This window comes from Ovis aries, chromosome 24, assembly GCF_016772045.2.
Source record: "Ovis aries strain OAR_USU_Benz2616 breed Rambouillet chromosome 24, ARS-UI_Ramb_v3.0, whole genome shotgun sequence".
Taxonomy (NCBI): domain Eukaryota; kingdom Metazoa; phylum Chordata; class Mammalia; order Artiodactyla; family Bovidae; genus Ovis; species Ovis aries.
In genome coordinates this window covers 33,471,883-33,483,904 of record NC_056077.1, presented here as the reverse complement: position 1 = coordinate 33,483,904, position 12,022 = coordinate 33,471,883, and the positions used below count along the sequence as shown (strand labels likewise).

General features: G+C 59.5%; 1 protein-coding gene across 12 annotated transcripts in view; it reads left to right on the top strand.

Annotated features, from left to right (window-relative positions):
- Positions 1-1,156: 1,156 nt before the first annotated feature.
- Positions 1,157-12,022, top strand: part of GTF2IRD1 (GTF2I repeat domain containing 1) — a 119,237-nt gene continuing 108,371 nt past the window's right edge. For all 12 annotated transcript variants that reach the window (XM_060405903.1, XM_060405901.1, XM_042240361.2 and 9 more), the window contains exon 1: positions 1,157-1,493. The gene's annotated coding sequence lies outside the window, so the exon portion shown is untranslated. The remainder of the gene's footprint in view (positions 1,494-12,022) is intronic.

Genomic DNA, 12,022 nt, shown 5'->3' with positions numbered 1-12,022 from the left:
TGGTAAAGCATCTGCCTACAATGCAGGAGACCTGGGTTTGATCCCTGGGTTGGGAAAATCTCCTGGAAAAGGAAATGGCAACCCACTCCAGTATTCTTGCCTGGAAAATCCCAAGGATGGAGGAGCCTGGTGGGCTACAGTCCATGGGGTCACTGAGTCGGACACGACTGAGTGACTTCACTTTCTTTCACTTTGGGTTGGGCACAGTGGACATGGCCCTGCCAGGGAGAAGCTCTGTCTGGTGGGCTGGCCAGGAGGAAACCAGACCAGCCAAGGTTAGCCTTTACCAAGCGCCAGTTGTGTGCCCAGAAGGGCGAGTGGGCTTTGCTAGGACCTCGTAGATTCTCAGTCTGGCTCTCTCCCTGTAGGCCAGGCGCTTCCTGGGGTGGCAGCCTGCCTGTCCCTCCTCACTGTGTCCAGCATAGCCAGGGTCTAGCACAGGGCTCAGGACACTGTGGTGAATCTCCAGGCTCCTCCCAACGATTTAAGATGCATGCTCTGCAGAAGATGGGAGGTGTGCTTCTGACTCTGTAGGGAGGTTGGTATGGAGGGGAAAGGGGTGGCAGAAGCCTGGGAAGGAGCGCTGCCCAGACAAGATGGGACCTGGCATGTCCAATCGGATCAGCTGCGACCTTGGGCTTGTCACTGCCTTCCTTCCCATCCCAGGGGACAAAGGCTGAAAGAGGCACCCGGGCCACGCCATGGGGGGAAATAACCTGGGCACGGCAGAGGTGACCAGCCGCTGCCACTTCAGTTTCCCCAGCGCGCGGGCCCTGGCGTCTCCGGGGATCCTCCCGGCGCCCGCTGAGTGACCTTGACCCTCTGGGCCCGGCTCCCGCGCCCGGGGCGGGGGTGAGGTGGGGGCGTCTCCGGGGACGAGTCCTGGCTTTCTAATCCGTCGGGGCGGCGGGGCGCTAGGGAGGCGGAGGGGCGCCGCGGGCAGCCAGGGGGCGCCGGGGCCGCCCCTCCTGCGGGCCCCCCTGGCGGCGGGCGCTGGGGCGGCGCGCGCTCGGGGCGCCCGGCGCGGGGCGGGGGGCGCGGCGCTCCCCCCGCGGTGCCCAGGCCGGGGCGCGGGGCGGGCTAATCCCGTATGTAAATGGCAGCCAATGGAGGGTGGTGTTGCGCGGGGCTGGGATTAGGGCCGGGGCGAATGGCTGGCAATCTTACTGGGATTACAGAACAAAGAGCCTCCCTGCGCTCCCGCTCTCGGCTCGGCTCCCCGCGCCGCGCCCCGCCCTCCGCCGCAGCCCGCGCCGGGGGTGGGGGCCGCCGAGCGCCAGCCCCCCGGCCGGCCCGAGAGCCCCCGCCGGGCCCCCTCCCCGCCCCGCGCCCCGCTCGCCTCCCGCCCGCCCCCGCCGCCGCTCCGCGCCTCCCTCCGCCTCTCCTTCCCCCATTCTCCCGGATTAATTAAGGAGGCAGCGGCAGGAGGCTGAGTCCTGGCCGCGGGCCGGGGCCGGGGCGCCGCTGGCAGGAGCGCTTGAGGATCCTCCAAGGTAGGAGAAACTTTTGCGGGGGGTGGAGGGGAGGGCGGGCGCCGAGGCCCTTCTCCCCTTCTCCTCCCACCCTGGGGGGGGCCCGCCCCTCCCCCTCCAGGTGTTCCAGAATCTGGGTCCGGCTTTTGGGTGCCTCGGGAGGCACGTGACCGGGATTATAATTCGGGCCGGGGGCGGGGAGGGACGGCTGCCCCCACCTGCCGAGAGGGGGAGCCGGGAGCTGTCACCGCCGCCGCCCCCGCCCCCCCACCGCCTCGGGGCCCTTCCGGAGGTGGGGGGCCACCCCGGACGGGCAGCGGGCGCCCGCAGGCTGCTGCAGTTGGTGAACGAGGTCAGTTGTGCTACCCGGGCGGCGGCGGGCGCCAGTGTGGGAGCCGAGGGGGGCTGGGCAGGCCGCGGCCCCCGCCCCCCCAACTCTCCCCTACCTCCGCCTTGCTGGGGCCGAGCCGATCTCCTGGCCGGTGCCCCACCCCCCCCACTCACAGGCTGAGTCCCATACAGCCAGTACTGCTCCAACTCAGTGGTTCCTGCTGGGGTCCCTGGGGAGGAGGGGCTGGTCTGAGTGGTGGCCGCTGGGCTCCTGATCCAGTGCAAGGGAAGGAGGCTCAGAGGATGGCAGTAGGGGATCACAAAGGTTTCCGAGGAGCAAGTTGGGGATGCCCTGTCTGTGGGTGGTCTCTGAGTTCCCACAGATAGGTGGGGAGGCCCCTGGAGCCGGCTAGATGCCTCCCACCACCACCACCACCATCCTGAGTCTCTGGGAATGAAGGGTCCTGGGTGCCCCAGCCTGTGGCCAGGAAAAGGGAAGGTTCCCTGGCCTGGGCCCAGGACAGAGGGGGACCGTGCCTCTGAGAGTTCTGCCCTCCTGGCCTTGCTGGAGGGGGGCTCAAGCCCTGGACATCCGGCCCTGGGACCCAGGCTCCCAGGACTAGACCTGGGGTGGGAGGCTCCCGGGTCCCAGTCACAGCCCGAGTGAGGGGGCCCGGCATGTAGGGGTCCCCTCTCCGGGTCACGAATGGACTATGTTGCTGCTGAGGTGGGCAGGCCTGGACAGCTTCTCGAGGAGTGGGCATTTGCAGGGGCTCCTCTTCCTGCTCACAGCAGAAGGAAGAGGTGGCCAGAAGCCGCCCCGACCCCGCTGGCCCTCGTCTCCCTCATGTGTTCGGTTGCACCCGTGGGGAGGACTGCTGCTCCCTGCTACTGACTCGGGGTCTCGGGACTGGGGAGGTGCCTCGGAGCAACCCATTTATTTCAGCAGCGTCATTCCCAAAGGGAAAGGGCATAAGCATCGATTATTTATTCAGCGTGAGAGGGAGGCAGTGGTGGCAGGAAGGCTGGTGGCTGCTGGCAGGGAGGGGCTGGGCACAAGGGCAGCAAAGATGGGGGCCGTCAGGTCAGGAGCGGGGGCCCAGGAGGGTGGAAGTCACCCTCTGCCTTCTTCTGAACAGGGACCTATGGACCAAGGGACAGGCCTGGCCGCGAGAGGACAGGATGTCGGAATCCTCAACCTGCTTTGGGGATATGGGGAGCTTCAGACCACACCCCATCCTGTAGCCTGCTCTGAGGGTGACCTAGAAAGTTGTGGCTCTGACTCAGAGGGTCCCAGAGGACCCCAGCGGAGGAGACGAGGGTGCCCGCTCTTTCAAAATGTGGGAGGACCTGGGGAGAAAGCTTGCAAAACTGGGTCTGGAAGATAGCACTGGAGGGGCAGGCTTAACCTACTTAGGAGGACTGTTTTCTGGATGCCGGAGGAAGGGTCATGGATTTGCAAGTGTGCTTCATTTGTTCATTTCAGGCAGCCTCCGCGAGCTGCCAGTTGTCAGCATCTGATGCTTGCAGATAGTCAGGAAGGCAGACATCATGATAGGGGTCCGGGAGGCACCTGTTTGTGCAGCTTCCCCGTCTCCCCGACAGCTGGGGTGTCCCCGGTTTGGTAACGGCCTGTTGTTGGAGACCCCAGGTGATGTGGTGTGTGACAGCTTGAGGCTCTCGTGTCCTCAGCCTGACCTTGGAACCGAAGACCGGATCTGCCGGTCCATCCTCATTCTGGGTTCTGGTTCGAGTCCTCTGGCTCTCCTCTGGCCCCCCACTGCCTCCTGGGCCCACTCTTTGAAAACTGCACCTTTCCTGAAAGGCCTTTGCTCCTGCTATTCCTCGGAACCTTGGCTTCTTCCCACCTGAGTGGGCGGGGCTTCCTTGAATGGCCCTCCCTGCTTAGGATGAAGGTGGGTAGGAGCTGTAGAATTTGCCTTTCTCCCCTCCCCTGTCAGGACTCAGCTGGCTCTCAGGTCCTCAGGCTGGAAACCTGCCCAGGAACGTCCCCCGGACTGGCCAAGGTGCTACCTCTGTGTCCCCCTGTCCTTCCCCATCCCGGTATTGATCTCACTCAAGAGTTACACGTCCCCGATTATACTGGGGATAGGACAGGGACCGAGGCTTGCTTTCGGTCCATGGTGCCCCGGGTTGTTGTTCAGTAGCTAAGTCGGTGTCAGACTCTGTGACCCCACGGACTGCAGCATTGCCAAGCTCCCGTTTTCTCCGCTGTCTCCCGGAGTTTGCTCAGATTCAAGTGCTCAGTGTCACTTGAGTCAGTGACACTACCCATCTCATCCTCTTCCGCTCCCTTCTCTTTTTGCCTTCACTCTTTCCCAGCATCGGGGTGTTTTCCAGTGAGTCGGCTTTTCGCATCAGGTGGCCAAAGTGTTGGAGCTCCAGGGCTGCTCCCCAAATACCTACTAAGTGAATGAATGAATGAATGAAATCCTGCCCCAGGGTCTGAATAGCTAAGCAGGCTCTCTCGTGTTGTTCCTGAGCTTCCATCTCTGGGGTAGGAAAGACCCCCTCGAGGGTCTTTCCCCAGGCTTCCTGCCCCACATCCTCTGGGACGTTCCTCCTCCCATTACCCCAGACCTGAGCCTGGGGCTCTGCTCCCCGAGTGTCGTCCATGCAGTTTCTCTCGGTCTGTGCCATTTGTGGGCATCTCTCTCTTTGATGCCCGGCAACCAGGGACACAGCCACGTTCCTTGGGACAGACCAGCAGTGTGCGCCCAGTTCCAGGGGGTCTGTGGAGGCCTTGGGGGGCACCAGGAACAGGACCCGCAGGGTTAATTCGCTAGTCCTGGCGAGCAGAGTGCTGAGGACCTAGGGCTCAGGATCTCCCAGGGGTGTGTGTGGGGCCCATGAGATACAAACCCTTATGGAGACCGGAAGGTGGAAGGATTGTTTTCTGTGGGAGAGGTGAAGGAGACGGACCTGGTCAGAAAACAGAGGCAAGTCACCCTGTTGGTGACAGGGTGACAAGAGAGACTTCTGGGCGTAAGTGTTGAGTTGTCCAGCTGAGTCCCAAGGGGAGCCAGCTTCAGTGGGCACCCAGGTTCCTCACGGGCAGGGATGTCTGGCCAGGACCATCTCACTGGGGTCAGTAGCTTGTCATTTCAAGTGTCTTTTTGCATTTGAGGTTTTTCCCACATAGCGTGTGGGGTCTCAGTGTCCCGACCAGGGAGCCGACCCTTGCTCTTTGCAGTGGAAGCCCAGAGTCTTAATCCCTGGATCTCCAGGGAATTTCTGATAGTTTGTCATTTCAGCTGCAGGGCCAGGGGTTATGTTCGATGACAGCAAAGCGGCTCAGAGCCCTGGGGGAGGGTGGCATCCAGGGCACCGCCCTTCTTCACTTTGGGGTGAGTTAGGTGTCCTGAATGAGCTGGGGGAGGCTGGGCTGTGCTTTGTCCAGGCGCTGGCTGGGGGTGACTGCTGGGGGTGTGTCAGGCAGGGAACAAAACTCTCATTCCAGACACCCTTCCTCTTGGTCCCGAACTGGGCCTGGCTGCCCCAGAGCTATTTGTGTGCCCACCTGTCTCCCTCCTTCAGGACCACCTGCTCCGGGTGGCCTGATTTAGCCAGTTAAAATAGGGACGTCCGGTTAAATTTGGATTTTGGTTAACTGACGGATAATGCAGTATGGGGGCTATGTGCGTCCGTACTAAATCACTTCAGTCATGTCTGAGTGTTTGTGACTCCATAGACTGGAGCCTGCCAGGCTCCTCTTGTCCATGGGATTTTCCAGGCAAGAATACTGGAGTGGGTTGCCATGCCCTCCTCCAGGGGATCTTCCCAACCCAGGGATTGAACTCGCGTCTCTTACATCTCCTGCATTGGCGCCTCCTGGGAAGCCCGTGGGGATTTGCTTGTTTAGCTGAAGTGTAGACTGAACTGGCGGTCTTGTGTTTTATCTGGTAACTCTCCCCTTGCGGCCTCTGGGAGACGATTGGGGTCGGGGGGACTCGGGTGTGGCTGAGGCCTAGGTTGGGGCCTCACCCTGAGGCTCCGGGGATGGTCTAGAGTGAGATTGAATCAGGTGGTGCTGTGTGTGATTTCCTCGGTTCTCCAGTCTGGGGTTCAAGGATCCAGATCTATTAGACCTGGGTGGTGTGGCAGGGGGAGCTCAGGGACCCCCAGTTTGGGAGGCCTTGTGTTTCAGAACCTTCCGTGCCACTGTGGTTGATGCTGCTGCTGCTGCTGCTGCTAAGTCGCTTCAGTCGTGTCCAACTCTGAGCGACCCCATAGATGGCAGCCCACCAGGCTTCTCTGTCCCCAGGATTCTCTAGGCAAGAATCCTGGAGTGGATTGCTGTTTCCTTCTCCAGAACTGTGGTCCATACGGGGCATTAAGAGGAGTTCCCTGTGTAGCACAGGGAACTCTGCTGAGTGTTACATGGCAGCCTAGATGCAAGGGGAGTTTGAGAAAGCATGGATGCACCTCTCTGTGTGGCTGAATCACTTTGCTGTACACCGAGGCTAACACGGCAGTGTTAATCAACATCGACCCCATGGACGTGAGTTTGAGCAAGCTCCGGGAGATGGTGAAGGACAGGGAAGCCTGGCATGCTGTAGTCCATGGGGTCGTGAAGAGTTGGGCACACCTTAGTGACTGAACAACAACTCTGATATAAAAAGTTTGAAAAAAGAGAGTTTGTTGGGAGGAGCAGGAACTTGCTAGGGACACCCTATTAGATACCAAATTAGGATTTGTGGTCCCAAGATTCACAGAGCCAACCCCCAGCACTGGGAGGCTGTTTCTCTGATGCTTCCCCCTTGAGGCTGGGGATATTGTCTCTGGGGGGGGGGGGGAGGCCCGCCACCTGTCTGGGCTGTGTGCTCATACATAAGATGGCATTGATGCCCCCCCTTCTGCTGAAGCCCCAGGCTGGCCCTGTGGGTTGAGTTGGGAGCTTGGTGGTACATGCTGGGGGCTCTCCAGTGAGGTAGGTGGGTCACCCCAGTGCAGGTCCGAAGTGGAGATGGGGTGGGAAGCCGGAGGTGAGAGGCCCCAGTCTGAGGAGTTGGGGTCCTGGGCAGCTTGTAGATGCCTGGCCAGGCTGTGTGGCTGGGGGAGGAGGGCCAGCTCTGAGCTGGGGACAGCTGAGGCCATGTCCCTTCCTGGACTGCAGCTGGAAGAGACCCTCCAGGCTGCTTCTCTCCTGGAGGCTTGGGCGGGGCCAGGCCTGTTTGCTGGTGGGGTCTCAAGGTACGTTTTCTGACAACTGGCAAAACTACTACCATATGGGGTGTGTGTATCTGTCCATCCATTCATCGGTCCCTCCACAGGCTGGTGAGAAACTTGGAAAAGCATATGGCTCAGGTCCTGGCATCCAGCCCCAGGCTGGCACATGGGAAGAGCCAACCCCACGTGTTCCCATATATATTGTCGAGGGGTGAGGAATAGCTGGTGTAAGGCCCAGGTCTCAAGTGTGCCGTCCAAGGAGCTCAACCATTGTCTGCATTCACACAGCCCAGCCCCTGTCGAGACATGGAACATTCCATCACCCCCCAAAAGTCCCCTCAAGCCTGTACACAGGCAGCCCGCTCCTTTCCCCCAGCCCCTGGCAACCACTGGTTGGATTTCTGTCTGTACAGCTTTGCTTTATCTGCAGTGCATCGCATACACGCCATCACACAGGATGCAGCCTGTGTCTAGCTTCTTCACTCTGCATGATGCCTGGTCTGGGCACCCGGAACTGGTCCTTTTGGTGACTGAGTAATATTCCACAGCACGGCTGTAGCACAGAGCCCTGCTGCTCTTGTGCTGGAGATCAGGCCCTCCCAGCTTGCTGAGCCCTTACCTGGCTTGGGGCCGCCCAGCAGAAGACGTGCCTTTTCCATCATGTTCACAGAGGCACCCCATCCGTGCCCCCACCCCCACTGAGAGCCGACCCTGAGCCAGGATCGCTGCACCTCTCTGTCCGCAGAGCTGGAATTTCATCCTCCGTTTCTGGTGACTTGCACAGATGGGAGGCTCCTGATGAAATTACACCTGCCTGCGGCCGCCCTCAGGGCTGCGGTCCTCCACCCACCCATGGTGCATGTGGGCTCCGGGAACAGCGGATGCTCTGGGCGGGGGCAGAGGGCGGGCCTGAAGGTGTCTCAGCCATCTCCGCGTGCCCCCCTCCCCAGGGAGCCTGGGAGTCCCTGGCCGTGAGTCCCTGGTCTCCCCTTCTGTGGCTGTGTAGTTTGGGATACATATTCTGTGTTTTCCTGAAACAAGGGGGTAGGGAAGGAGGGCAAACGGGAGCACGATTTAGGGTCAAACAATGAGGCTGTGCAGGAGGCCCTGGTTCCTGGGTCGAGAAGATCCCTTGAAAAAGGGATAGGCTACCCACTCCAGTATTCTTGGGCTTCCCTGGTGGGTCAGCTGGTAAAGAATCCGCCTGCAATGCAGGAGACCTGGGTTTGATCCCTGGGTTGGAAGATCCCCTGGAAGAGGGAAAGGCTCCCGATTCCAGTATTCTGGCCTGGAGAATTCCATAGACTGTATAGTCCATGGGGTTGCAAAGAGTCGGACATGACTGAGTGACTTTCACTTTTACTTCACTTTCACTTTCAGCCGGGCTGTGTGACCTCCAGTGAGTTACACTGTGTCTCTGTGCTTTGGGGTGGTCATCTGTGAACAAGAGAACAGCGCGTGGTTCCCAGGGTGAGAGTGAGACTCTTGGGGTCCCACTAGCCCCTGGACTTCCCCAGAGCCCTGGAGGGCACGGGACCCCATCCAGGGGACAGAGGTGGGGCCATGTGGGCCTCCAGTGACTGGTGTCCGCCTCTGCACTGGGGCCACTTCTGTTCTAGTTACCTGTTGAAAAGTTTGAAAAATTCAGTTTCAAAAAATTAAAATTGCTCAGTCGCATCCGATTCTTTGCAACCCCATGGACTGCCCGCCAGGCCATGGGATTCTCCAGGCAAGAATACTGGAGTGTGTTGCTCTTTCCTCCTCCAGGAGATCTTCCTGACCCAGGAGAAGAGTTACCTGTCAGGGCCCTAAATAAAACTTGATTGACAAACAGCTGAGGTCCATGGCTGGCCGTGGCCGCTCTCCTGAATGCTCGCGTGGGCAGCGGCGCTGAGACTTTGGTTGGTCACAGACTAGTCAGGCCGATTCCAGGTCTGCTGCCTGCCCACTGTGTGTGGCTTGGACAGCTGCCTAACCGGCCGAGCCTCAGTTTGTCCCTCTAGGAAATGAACACAGCCCTGCCTGTGGGCTCACGAATGGCAGCGCCTGAGTGAAGCAAGTACCCAGTAGGCACTTGGGGGTGCCCCAGGGGTCATGGCTCCCTAAGAGAAGGGAGCACCGTGGGAGACAGCAGCATGAGATTGGAGGTGAGGAGGTCATGGACTTTTCCTGATGAGCTGCCCCTGCCTTTCCACCATTGCCCCCTCCCCCATGTCCTCAAAGGCCAGAGGCACCCTTGGGCTGTACGTGGTAGAGGGCCTGTGCAGAAGGGCTCTCAGGTGCCCCTGGGTGGCTCCCTGGAGCAGGCAGGACCACTGCCCGCCCAGCCAGCCAGCCAGCTCCAAGGTGGTCCTTTTGGGATCCGAGGGGGTCTTGTGACGAGGCCGGTGGCTTTCATGTTGATCCAGGAGCTGGTTTTTCAGGTGTGGCTGCTTTCAGCAGAGAGGCCCAGCTCCGGAGAGGGAGGGCCTTTGGGAGGGAGCTGGTTGCCCCTGTTCTCCACGTGTACCTGGCTTCCAGCTGGGGGTGCAGCCCTCCGGGCAGGTGAGCTAACCACATCTTCCCTCTGATCCTGGTCCACCGCCCACCCTCCTGGGGCCAGTCACTGCCTGAGACACTCCGTTCTCAGCCTGTCCGGGAGAGAGATGCTCTTGGTTGCCCTGGGTGGGAGACCAGTGTCCCTCCTTGGAGGTGGGCTCCTTTCGCTATGCCAGAGGTTCCCCGCTTTCCAGCAGGGTGCCTTTGAAACCAGACAGGCAAGTGTTTGAGTCCCACTTCTACCACCAGCCAGCTGTGTGGCTTCAGGCAAGTGACTTTACCTCTCTGAGCCTCATCTGAACAAAGGAGTGTGGTTACCCCTGCATGGCCAGGTTCTTGGGAGAATCTGCGTGTTCAGTTGGGGGAAGCTGGTCCTCATCCCAGAGAAGAATGTTTTCTCCACTTGGTCAGATACTGATCCCAGAGGCTGGCCCTTGGAGAGCCCCAGGCCTGCCCTGAGAGGAGCTGAACACCGCTGTCCTGTTCTGGTCTTAGCTACTCTGCTCACGGAGCATGGGTGGTGCAGTGCCTGAGTTTTGCAAGCTGGGAAAAGCCCAGAGGCTGAAGCGCTTAGTCCCTGCGGCCTGTCCACCCTTCAGCCCCTTGGAGTGGGTGATCAGACTTCCCAGATGCCAAGCCCTACCTCGGTGCCGGGCTGTGGGCCCTGTGGTTGCGTTTTGGAGACACGCCTACTCCTCAGCTTGCTGAGGGCAGCCTGCAGGAGGTGACTGGAGGGTGGGTGGGATTCTGACCCAGGAGTAGGCTGGGGTGGGCATCAAGGGTGGGGAGTGAGCAGTGTAAGAAAGGGTCCAGAGCTGGGAAGTGGGACTCCAGATGTGGCAAGACCTTCCATGGGGACACACGGGACCTCCTTTCAGGTCCAGGCAAGGACCTTCATCTGACTGCCTCCCTCCCTGCCAGGCCCTGCCTCTTTCTGTGATGGCCATGCTGAGCTCCATCGTTTTCTAGAACATACTGCATCCCAGCTTGCTTCCCAGCGTGCTGTTGCTTCTCCTTGGAACAGGTTTTTCTGCTGCCCGTCCATCTCTCTGGGCTCATTCTTGCAGGTCTCAGCTTGGATGTCACCTCCCTCTGGAAGCCCTCCCTGATAACCTTCTCCCAGATCTGTGTTAGGTGCCCCTGCGCTGCATTCCTACTGCCCAGCCTTCCTTACTTGCTGTGTTCCAGCTGCCCTTTTACTTGTCTGTCCCCCTCCAAGGGGTTGGGGCCATGCTTCCTGTCCCTCCGCACCCCTGCCCCCAGCTCCCCCTGCTTGACACAGCGAGTGTCCTGGACCAACTTGTTAAGTGAATTAGAAGCAAGCTGAGTGCTGGGACATTCACAGCAGGGCCTTGGAAGGGCAAGAGGCTTTTCCACCCTTCGATCACAGCTCTGACTGGCCCACTCCACCATCCCCAGTTGCTGCCACTCCCAGCCTGGCTGTGATTCTCAGAGGGATCTAGAGGGTGATGGTGGTGGGGGGCACCTTGTCTCCCTGGGCTGGGTGCAGCCCAGTTTGGGGGGGGTTCCCCCCTCCGTGAAGGGCAGGTGGTGTGTGTGGAGAGCGCACAAGTGTGAAGCCTCAGAACAGTTAATCCCCTGGGCTATTTAGACACACGCTTTTGTGCGTGCACGTGTGTGTGTGCCTGGCTGTGTGGTGATCCAGAGGCTGCGGCTGGTAGACGGTGCCCAGTAAATTGACGTTTGGCTGAATCCTGACCACCAGCCTTGGACACCGAGTGCCAAGTGTGTGGGGCCCCCTCTAGTCCTGGCGGGTGGCATAGAACATCAGTCAGGAGTATGTTTGGCCCCACATAATAGAAGACCCGAGTGTAGAGGCATAAACCCCCGAAGGAGGGGTTTGGGCCTTCCCTGGTGGTCCAGTGGCTAAGACTCCACGCTCCCAATGCAGATGGCCTGGGTTCGATCCCTGATCAGGGAACCTGATCCCGCATGCCGCAGTGAAGTTTGGAGATCTCATGTCTCACAGCTATGATCTGGTATGGTCAGATAAATTAGATAAAAATAAATAGTTTTTTTAAAAAATGAGTTCATGTACTCTCCCCAGGAAAAAGCCTGTAGGTTGGTCCTCAGAGCCTTGCGTAGGGGCTCAGCCGTGCCTTCGGGGACTTTGTTCTTTTCTTCTCTAGCATTGTTGGGTTTTTCTTTTAGTTTATTTGAAAATTATTTCCTTTAACACGTCCACTTCAGGACTTTCTTGGTGGTCCAGTGGGTAAGACTCTGAGCTTCTAGTGCAGGGGGCACCGGTTTGATCCCTGATGGGGGAACTAGAGCCCACGTGCCACTTGGCATGGCCGGTGAAAAGTGGAAGGTACACTTCAGCGTTTTCGTGTCTTCCCCGAGTTGTGCAGCGTTCACCATGCTCTAATTTCAGAGCATTTCATCACCCAAAGAGAATCCCGACCCATTAAGTAGACGCACACACAGAGACGCTCATACACACACACCCATCCCCTGGCAGCTGGTTGGGG